Source organism: Lissotriton helveticus, chromosome 10 (assembly GCF_964261635.1).
Source record: "Lissotriton helveticus chromosome 10, aLisHel1.1, whole genome shotgun sequence".
Classification (NCBI taxonomy): domain Eukaryota; kingdom Metazoa; phylum Chordata; class Amphibia; order Caudata; family Salamandridae; genus Lissotriton; species Lissotriton helveticus.
This window is the reverse complement of record NC_136071.1, coordinates 558887883-558898097: the sequence shown is the minus strand read 5'-3', so window position 1 is coordinate 558898097 and position 10215 is coordinate 558887883. Positions and strand designations below refer to the sequence as shown.

The window sequence follows — 10215 nt, the reverse complement described above, 5'->3', positions numbered from 1 at the left end:
AACTGGTGAACCAGGTTTGAGTACGGTGTCTGCTTAACATCCTGAGATTCTGGGCAAATACCTTAGAGAATGCTTACAAATATAGTTGCTATTTATCAAACCTGGTAAATAACAAAAGCAGGGTGTTTGTTACTTATCGGGTGCAATAAATAGCACCTATTACAAATTTCTAGGGAATAATATGCGTTTTTTGGAAATAAGGCATTAGGGAAATGGTACCCTCTTTTTGCAGCTTATTGTGCCCATGTCAGTTGTGTGTGTCTCTTCTACTGTTAATCTTTTTTTATATCTGCATAACGGAACAACATTGAATCGCTGTCAACCCGATCTCCTTGGGTAATAACTATAGTAGCTGATCACAACTCCTTCAGGCCTCTGCAACAGTGGGAGTGAAGGTGTGAACAATGTATGTTCTCATCCTTTACAAAAATATTTTATTGATTGTTCTTTGTTTAAACTAGAATTTCTCCTTTAGGCCTCTGCAACAGTGGGAGCGAAGGTGTGAACAATTTATGTTCTCATCCTTTACAAAAATGTTTTATTGTTCTTTGTTTAAACTAGAATTTCATTTTAGCACAAACAAACAAATCAACGCAGGATCGACAATTTAATCTTGGAATGCTTCTTTTTTTGGCAAAATTTACAAGTAATCAGGGGAATCACTGTATTATAGTGCTCCGTTTAGGCTCTTTTATCTTAAAAAGTTATCAGAAATCAAATGTGAAATACTCACCACATTTGAAGAGGGCATGGCGTGGCTGGCACACAGTCTTCAGAGCCTTCAGGCCCTCAGCACATTCTCTTACAGTAATAGCCCCTGGAGAACACTCCACCCCCTTCCAGCAGGGGAAGGGGGCACGTGTCACGGAGGGCATCCTTGTCCTTCAATTTAATTCTGGTTGCAGTAATTCTTGGTGGCCCGGGTTGGTTGCAATAAGATTTGAAATTAAAAACGTTCTGCCTGCGCCGACTGGAGCCTTTCAGTCCCTGACAAAAGTGAGGTCACTGCTGAACTTCTTCCTTTAGCAGCACGAACTGCATGGACCGCCTGGCACAAGTAAACTTCGCTGTGTTGAGCAGGCCATAGTCTGCACGCACGTTCGTACTCTAAGGACCAATTAGTGCCGGGGGAGGTTAGCAGGTCAGCCTAACTAAGTAACACAAGCAAAACATAGTCTTATCAGTGTGACCATCAAAGCATAGCAGAACTCGCATAGGCTGATGTGCCCCGTCTGCTTTGTGTTTCTGTAACCTAACAAAATATCAGACTCTACAAACCATAAACACCGGTAATACACTCACCTTCTAAGTATGCTGATTTGCATGACAATCATTTCAACTGCTGTAATGTAACTTAAAATGCTTTAGTGTCACACAAGATGTGTTACACTTAGCAGGGCTGCTAAACAATGAACCATGCATGGCTATGTCCTTGAATTGTTTCACCGGACAGACTGTTGGCTACAGTCAGCTCTTCCCACGAGTCGCTCGCCCACTGTGGCATCTTCTACTCTTTCATGAGAATCTCACTCTCAGTTATCTAAGAAATAACAAATAACTATTCAATAGCTAGAGAAATGTCATTAAAAAACCCACAGCATCTGCAGTTAGAAGGGAAAAAAATGATGACCAGAACAAAGGAATATAAAACGTGCAGATGTTTTAGCCATTCACATGTAAATTCGACATTCAAAATGGCAATTGAAAAAGTGACTAATCTTAACTATTTAAACATGTTAACTCAGGTGCTGCTCATAATGGCTAAATGAAGTCACCTACTACAAGTTATGTAAACGACACACGTTATTTAGAAATGTGAATTACATTTTGCTAATAAATGCATTAATTATGCAAATATAAAATGACACTCCTTCATTACCGTCAAACTCCTAATTCCGACCCATGCTTAAACTGGGGTTTACGCATGGGTCAGAGTTTAACGAGCAACTTGTAATTAAGGCCTTAATTTCCCAGGGCCTGTCTCAAAGCCATGACATATATATTATATATTTTTTAATGTGGTCTTGTATAATGTAACTGGTGCCAATGTAAAGTGCTCCAATACCTTCGGGTCGAATTTGCGCTGTATAAAACCTGCAAAAAAAAATTAACCCGGTAAATTGCATTGTTATGTTGAACTGCAGCTTTTCACTTCCGCGTCTGCAAATAGAGTAATCAATGCCTAATACATACATATATACATGTACGCGATACCTCTCCTAAGCACTTTGGGAGACCTGAATACACGGGACACCGGTTCGCAGTCAGTTAATAAAACTCGGTGACAGCAGGGAGGATCGTCTTCAATAATAGGTCGGTTTTCAGCGATTTGCGATGACGAATGCGGCCCTTGTACGGCTGGGGCAATCATTTCCGGATTTGACGACCACCCTTTCCGGGGCGGGCTTTCTGCCTTTGTAGCCATTTGCTAACTGTACGGGGCGGTACAAGGCAGTCGGTCTCTAAATTATACCTTTCGTAAGCGTGTCATTCACCAGAGGTTTTATCCAATTGGTTGTTGCCGCCTTCAGTTTTGTGAAGTACTCTTGGGGTTAAAAGGAAGAGAGAGCGAGAGGCAATTGAATTTTGAAAGACCCTCCGCCGTTAGACGATAGGTAAGTCCTAACATTTTCTTTCTGTTTCAGGACGGCTGGCTCGCATGCACCTTGTATACAGGCATGAGGGTGTGATTGTGGCGATACACACTATATGTCACTGTTTGTGGGTAGAAAGCTCTGTGCTCATTGACCTTTCTCGCTTCTGTTTACTTTCCTTCAGTTCCCCATTGTTCCTATTCACAGACTGACCACGTTTTAGCTAGCAAAAAGAGACCCTTCTTAATTAGTTATTATTTATGTAACGCTCGTGCATGAGTAAGCATTTACAGTGAGCCAAACATTGTGAGCAAGTTAGATGGTGGGCAAAACATGTTTTACAAACTCTGCCAAAGAGAAATTGACGAGGAAAAAAGTTTATGAACAAACTGTAATCTTCGTAGTTCATATATTTAAAGAGTATGCTACACAGTTGTTTGTATTTGGCCCTTACATAGCTTAACCCTGGCATTAGGTGGGGCTAGGTGAGCTCATGATAATGATTGGTGGGATGAATAAACAGGTAAGATCAGATTACGTATTGTTAGTTTGCAGGAATATGGGGTTTGATTAGGATGTTGGACGGTCAAATTACCAGCAGGCCTTAGGTGGCAGTCCGACTGCCGGCATCCCTTCGACTCCAACCGCCGCTTTACGATGTTGGTGTTCGAGCCCACAGTTGTCAGATGAAAAGCCTACCCCAGGATCCGATCCCGTTGGAGCATCGTCCTAGCATGGTGGCAATGCTGAAGCAGGCACCACCTTCGGGGTTACAATATCCCTTTGCCACAGCTTTTTCATGACCGGAATCCCGCCATGAAAAGGTTATCGGAAAGGGATATGGGAGGGCCCCAAACAAGGCCCCGTTGGTCGTGGGCCACTGAAAAGTGGCTTTTACTCACCTCCATGCACAGTGTGATGCATGGCACACAGTGCACGGACGTGCAGAAGGCTCCGCACTGCAGCAGCAGCATTTGCTGCAGCCCCTCTGACTCGCTGGACCATGCCGCCACAGGGGGACCGCTGGTTTTCCGACCACCAGTCCCGCGGTCGTATCCAAACATCAGTTGGACCACTGCAAGCTCCTCAGGTGGTCTCCCGACCTTTGCAATAGTGCCCGGCAGTCTGACCACTTGGCGACATAATGATGCCCATGGTTTCAAACAAGGGGTGGTTGTGATCTAGAGATATTCTGCTAGATGCATCAACATTCGATTTTGCGAGTCCTTAATTGCAAAGTTTAAGGATTCGCATTTAGGGACTCGCAAAATCAGATGCAAGTAGGATTTGCTAAAATATTAGCAATTCCTAAATATTCCTTATCTGCGACTCGCAGAGTGCGATTCGCAAATAAGGAATGACATCTCATTGATTCCTATGGGCCAAGAGGCCCATAGGAATGAATGGGGAGGAATTCTCAATTTGCGATTAGCAATTAGCTAATCGCAATTTGAGAATGTGATTTCGAGGGTGACGGGTGTCCAAAGGACACCCTGTTGCACCCCTTAAATTTACCTGGACACTGGTATTGCGCACACACATGTCCCAAGGACATGTGTGTGTGTAACATACAATTTTGAAAGATGCACTTAAGTGCATTTTTTAGTTTTCGCTATTTACCATGAAGTTTGATTTCACGGTAAATAGCGACCCCCTATCAGCGAAATCGCTAGCTATTTTACATTCATGCATTGCATTTAAGGAATCTCAATTTGAGATTCCTTAAATGCAATCGCAAATAGCGATTTATGCATTTGGGATGATGCATCCCAAATGCATAAATACCGGTCGCAGAGGGGCAGATTCTCAGAATCTGCCCTTTTGCGAACGGTATTTCGCTTGATGCATCTAGCTGATAGATCAAGTGCTTTCAGAAAATCCTTAACTCGTAGGGAAGTTATGAATGTTAGTTTCAGTTCTCACGTGTTTCTTGCCATTCCCCATCTCTTTTCCCTGTCACTGCACCTATGGGGTTGGCCTAACGGCTAAGGCGCTCGACCTCGGACCTGGGGAACTCGGTTCGAGTCTCGGTAACGACGCCAAAAACCCCCTGTGACTCTGGGCAAATCACTTAATCTCCCCGTGCCTAAAAAAATGAAAGTGTGTCCTCATGTAACGTAACTGGTGCTATGTAAAGCGCTCTGATAACTGATTCGGTTCGGTTCTAGTTCGCGCTATATAAAACTCTGCAAAAAAAAAAACTATGTCATAGCAGTTTTCCCTATGCTGTCACTTCCCCCTTATATCATTATTAGCCCCCCCATTACTCCTCCTTTTCTCTCTTACTCTATTTCTGTGTTTGCTGAAGTAGGCTAGCCTCAAAAGCTCATATGTTCAATTATTATTAGTTTGGTGCAATTAGAATGCGCTAAGCAAGAAATAGAATCAAACACCCAGTATAGTATTATAAACATGTTTTAATTGAGAAATGCAAATTAGATCCAATTACTACATTAGGCAAATATGTTAATATATCAATCTGATACCAATATAGTAAAAAATGACTCCCAATTTGAAATGGAAAGAACATAAAGCGCAATTTTGTGTAGCATACCTTCGTCTGAACTCGTCAGTAGACCCTATTCAAATTTCACATTGCAGAATGTAGCAGCAGAGGGGTATGTGACACTATGCACTATTCACATTAGAATCTCCCAGTTATACCCTCTGCCTTTTTATAGCTTATGTCTGCAAACTCATGTGGGGTTCCACTTACTGCACAGACAAGACCCTCTGAAATATTCCATCCTGTTTGCAGGACAGTAGCATAGGGCCCTTGCTTATCAAGAAAAGCTTAACATTGCATTGTCTCGATTTGGTAATTCCTACTTGCTGTTGCCTTTTTTAAACTGCCGTGATCCCATTGTACAAATAGTTTAGTTTTATGTAACGATTTCATATCCTGCCAATAAGGCAATTCAAATATTTCATTATATGCTTTAAAAATACAACACATATTCTACTTAACAGAAGAACAAAAATATTCTAAAACCATAAACATAAATTTACCAATAATAAAACAATATCCTTAGTTTTATCTGATCCTGCTGGCCAGGAGAGAGATTTGTAAATTGCGGCATCAGACGGTACCTCCTACTTGGAATGCTTGGTGGAACTCTGTAAGATATTTTAGAGCTTTAGATCAAAGGGTAAATGCACATAGAGAAAGGTCAGATATGGGGATGTTTTGGAATTTGTTGGATGATCCTTCAACTGGAAGAGCCATGTTAGATTAAGGGTCAGAATAAGTTCCAATGATTAAAACCTCTGGTCAGCTCAGGTTGTGTGTTACGGGCATTTCCTGTAAAGAACATCTGCTGAGAGTGGAACCACCAAGTTATATGCACCAGGTGTGGAACAGGTCGAATGCTTGCTATAGCTACGGAGGTCATATGAGGAAAAAAAAATAAAAAAACAATATCCTTATTTGTGCGAAATAAATTTGTTTATGTACAAAAATATAATTATAGTAGGAATTCAGCTTCTTTTGTAAAGGGGAAATTCCGTGGAAGACAAAACACAAATCCACCATCAATGATTTACCAATAATTTAACAAGCTCCTTAATATTTATGTAAACTACAGTTGTTTAAGGACTAAATCCAATGATAGCAGGCTTCAACTTCTTTTAAAGAAGATAAATGTGAAGGAAACGGAGTGTAGATCATACGTGCAAAATATTCTTTAAAAAAACCCTGACAAAAATGTACCTCTGGTATAGCAATGTCATTTATTATTTTTGCAAAATACAGTTATTTTCTTTGTAAAATACCGTTTTAGCAGCAGGTAGCGGTCCTATGATATAAGAATATCCCTAAAATTTCTGCACAATGTAGTTACTTATGTGCAAAATAAACTTCAGCAGAGAGTAGTAAGAACCACATGAAATTAGAAGAGTGGATACCTTTTGAAGGTCCATCAGGTTCATGATATATAATATATTGCTCCAAGCATTCTCTCAAAACTTCCACTCCAGAAGAAAAGAGAGAGACTGGCCACAAGGTTCTGGCAGGTAGATATTTTATTTAGACCTCCTCTCAGGGACCCTCAGGATTCAAGGGGAGTTAATCCCCCAACTTAAAACTTGCCGCGGGCGTGTTTGCACAGTGGTGAAGGAAGGGGGCGGGGCCTGAGTTGACATGTGTGCAAACACACCCTGTGGTGCGGTTTAAGTCAGGTAATTAATTCCTCGTCAATCCTGAGGGTCCCTGAGGGCCAACTAGCCCAACAGGTATCTCCAGTATGCGCCAGGGAGCTGCAGTGCAAACAGGTGTTCAGAGGCCACACCCCTTTTTACACTGCTATGGAAAGCAGCTCTGTGGCGCTTACTGGAAGTACCTAATGGGTTAATTTGACCCTAGGGACTCTTAGGATTCAAGGGGACTTAATCTCTCAACTTAGAAAGGCCACAGGACGCGTTTACACAGTGGTGAAGGGAGGGGACGGGGCCTGAGGTGACGTAATCAAACACGCCCTGTGGCGCGTTTTAAGTTGGGGAAATAATTCCCCTTCAATCCTGAGGGCCCATGGGGGCCAACTAGTCCCCCAACACACGGACATGACTAGCATGACCCTCATACCATAAGTGGGTAAGTGCGCAATCCTCACTACCACATATAGTGTAATTTATCCTCATATTACACACTACCTGACACCTTGTCATGATATAGTGTGATTGGAGTATTTTTTGTGAAACATATTTCTCAGGGAGGACATACTCCGGTCTTTTTCCTCTCCGAAACCCCCGACCACTGGAAAGTGCACTAGTGGCCTTTTGTGTTAATGGCCAACTAGTACACCAGGTGCTTCCAATAAGTGCCACTGCGCTGCGTTGCAGAGAGGTGGTCCAGGCCGTGCCCATTTTCTCTGCAACGCAGCTCTGTGGTGCTAACTAGAGATACCTGATGGGCTAGTTGCACCCAAGGGACACTCAGGATTCAAGGGACTTTATCCCCCAAATTAAAACGGCCACAGGGTGTGTTTGCACACGTCAGCTCCGCCCCCACTCCCTTCACCAGTGTGCAAACGCGCCCTGTGGTGCGTTTTAAGAGGTAGTTTTAATCCCACTGCCCTATTATATACTAGGGACTTACAGAGGAGGTCATGCTAATAACAGGGGTACCCCAACGCATAGTGTTCCCTAGTGTATGTAGGTGTTTTATCTGTATTCTAAGTGTGTATTAGCATAGCACTGGCTCTAGGACTGGTTAGTCAGTCAGTTACCACCAGTACCCATCTGAAAAAGTTGAGGGTACAGGCTGATTTTGCAACAAGGCCTCTTTCTGCTCATCTGTTTGTTTTATCTGCACGTCTTCCTTTTTCCTGCACTTTTCGTCGCCTTTGAGGACTTCTGTTGCTTATTTCTGCATTTCTTTCTGTGTGTTTTTTCTTCTTTCTTCACATGTCCTACCTCTCTAGGCATAGTTAGAAACTAGCATTAAAAAAAGCTTTGAAATTTACTGAAAAAAACCATAGGTTTCAGGCACGTTATAGTTAGGATTTAGCATTTAAAAAACCTTACAAATTCATTGAAAAAAACATAAGTTTCAGGGGCATTATAGTTAGCTGGACATTTTACTCGTACAAAACCATTGAAATTCCCCCGTTATAGTTAGTTAAGCTAACTATAACTCGCGCTTCCGCAATGCACTGCTGATGACGTCACATATTACATCACTCATGACCTGGTCAGTGACGTCACTCATGTCATCACTGATGACATCTCAAATGGCATCACTGATGACATCATCCTTGTGATAGTGGCAGACTTCCTCTCACCCTAATATAACCTTTGATACACACATTCAAAAATAGAAACTAAAATTTTCAAAAAAATGGAAATACCAATAACAGTTACAACAACCTATTCAGTAATTCCAAGATCTACATACACATCCACTCGTTCACCAACAGTCTCATATAGTCATACATGTACTCACTCATCATATGTACTCATACACCTATACATCCTGTTACACACCACCACTCATTCATAGTTACTCACACACAGTCACTCATGCTAATAAATAATAAAACATCAATTTACTTACATATACAGTTATACACACCACCACTACACTTCTACAGAAACGTACACATACTTACTCTCTTAAACAATCACTTATAGAAACTGTAAGGTGGTGGAGAAGGAGACAGAGAGACCAGAGTATGAGGTGATAGAATATCTTTATTAGAGTTATGAATGGGATTTCTACTAAAGGGAAAAGGAAACAAGAACAAAGTCTTCTCAATGTCCTCTTCGCTCTCTTCCCTCAAAGAGCAAGGATGTCCTTCGGGCTTTTAGATGCTTTAGTTTAAAGGGCTTGTTCTTGTCATCCAGTCACTCAGGCCATCAGGAAAATGTGAGAAAAATGAAAAAAAAATAAGAAAAAAAAATCTCTCTTTAGGAGTGTCGTCTACTGGGTAATTCAGTGTCAGGGAAAAGGGAGTGAGGGAAAGTGCACCCGACCATCACCAGTGTGAGCACACGTTTTTATTAAGGTCCTTGACGTCTCCCTTGCTCAATTCCACCCAGAGCGGAAGGTTCCGGTATGCGGTTTAACCCTCCCTTCACTTCCGTATTTCCCCTGCCTCACACGACCCCTAACCGGCCCCGTACTTTGTGAAGCCAAGGCCGTCTCTTGAGCGTTGCCGAAGTGGGTCCGGCTCCCTTCTTTGGAGATTTGGGGTCAGCGCTTCTGCTCGACCGGTTTCTGTCGTCTCTTCTTCCGCAGTGAAGACTTCTCCCTCCGAGGTCCTGGCTCCACGAAGGAGGTTTCGACATTTCGCTCCTCCACCCTCTTCCACCATTCAGGCTCCCGATCAGAAAGCCAATGTAGCGTCTCCTCTTCCTGTTTGAAGGCCCAGGGACCATGTGACCAGCCCACGTAATCGGCTGATGTAGACGAGTCCCGGGGACCTTAAAGGGACAGCTCTCCTCCTGTTTGTAAGACGGAGTCTGCAAGTACAGAAGGGAACAGGGAGTGAGGTAAGGGGGTAATTGATCAAGTTCGGGGTCTGAGGTGGGGTGGTACTTCTGTTCCTCACCACACACCCCCGCCCCAGTCTGTTCCCGATTGGGGAACAGGGAAATACGAGATAGAAAGTCTGCATTCCCATTTTCAGACCCCTTCTTATGATGAACTTCAAAAGAGAAGGGCTGGAGGGCGAGGAACCATCGTAGCACATGTTGGTTGTTACCCTTGTTCTTGCTCATCCAAAGGAGCGGGGCATGGTCCGTGTACAAGAGGAAATGGGAACCCTCAAGATTGCCCACTTGATTGCAAGACTCTCCTTCTCTATGATGGAGTACTTTTGTTCCCTGGGAAAGAGTTTGCGGCTCAGAAAAAGGACGGGATGTTCGATCCCGTCAGAGGAGACTTGTGACAAAACGGCCCCCAACCCATTCTAAGAGGCGTCAGTTTGCAGTAGGAAAGGTTTAGAAAAATCTGGCGATCGCAATATTGGACTGGAAGTGATGACCCTCTTTAACTCTAGAAAGGCTTGTTGGGCTTCAGGGGGTGGTTTGAGGAGATCCCTGGGTTTTATTTCTTTTTTTACAAGGCTGGTAATGGGTGTGGCCAACTCGGAATACTGCGGTATGAATCGGCGATAGTAACCCA

General features: G+C 43.0%; 1 protein-coding gene across 1 annotated transcript in view; it reads left to right on the top strand.

Annotated features, from left to right (window-relative positions):
• The first annotated feature begins 2411 nt into the window (after positions 1 to 2411).
• The window catches only part of ATF7IP2 (activating transcription factor 7 interacting protein 2), a 334949-nt gene continuing 327145 nt past the window's right edge, over positions 2412 to 10215 (top strand). The window contains exon 1 of the mRNA XM_078663103.1: positions 2412 to 2615. The gene's annotated coding sequence lies outside the window, so the exon portion shown is untranslated. The remainder of the gene's footprint in view (positions 2616 to 10215) is intronic.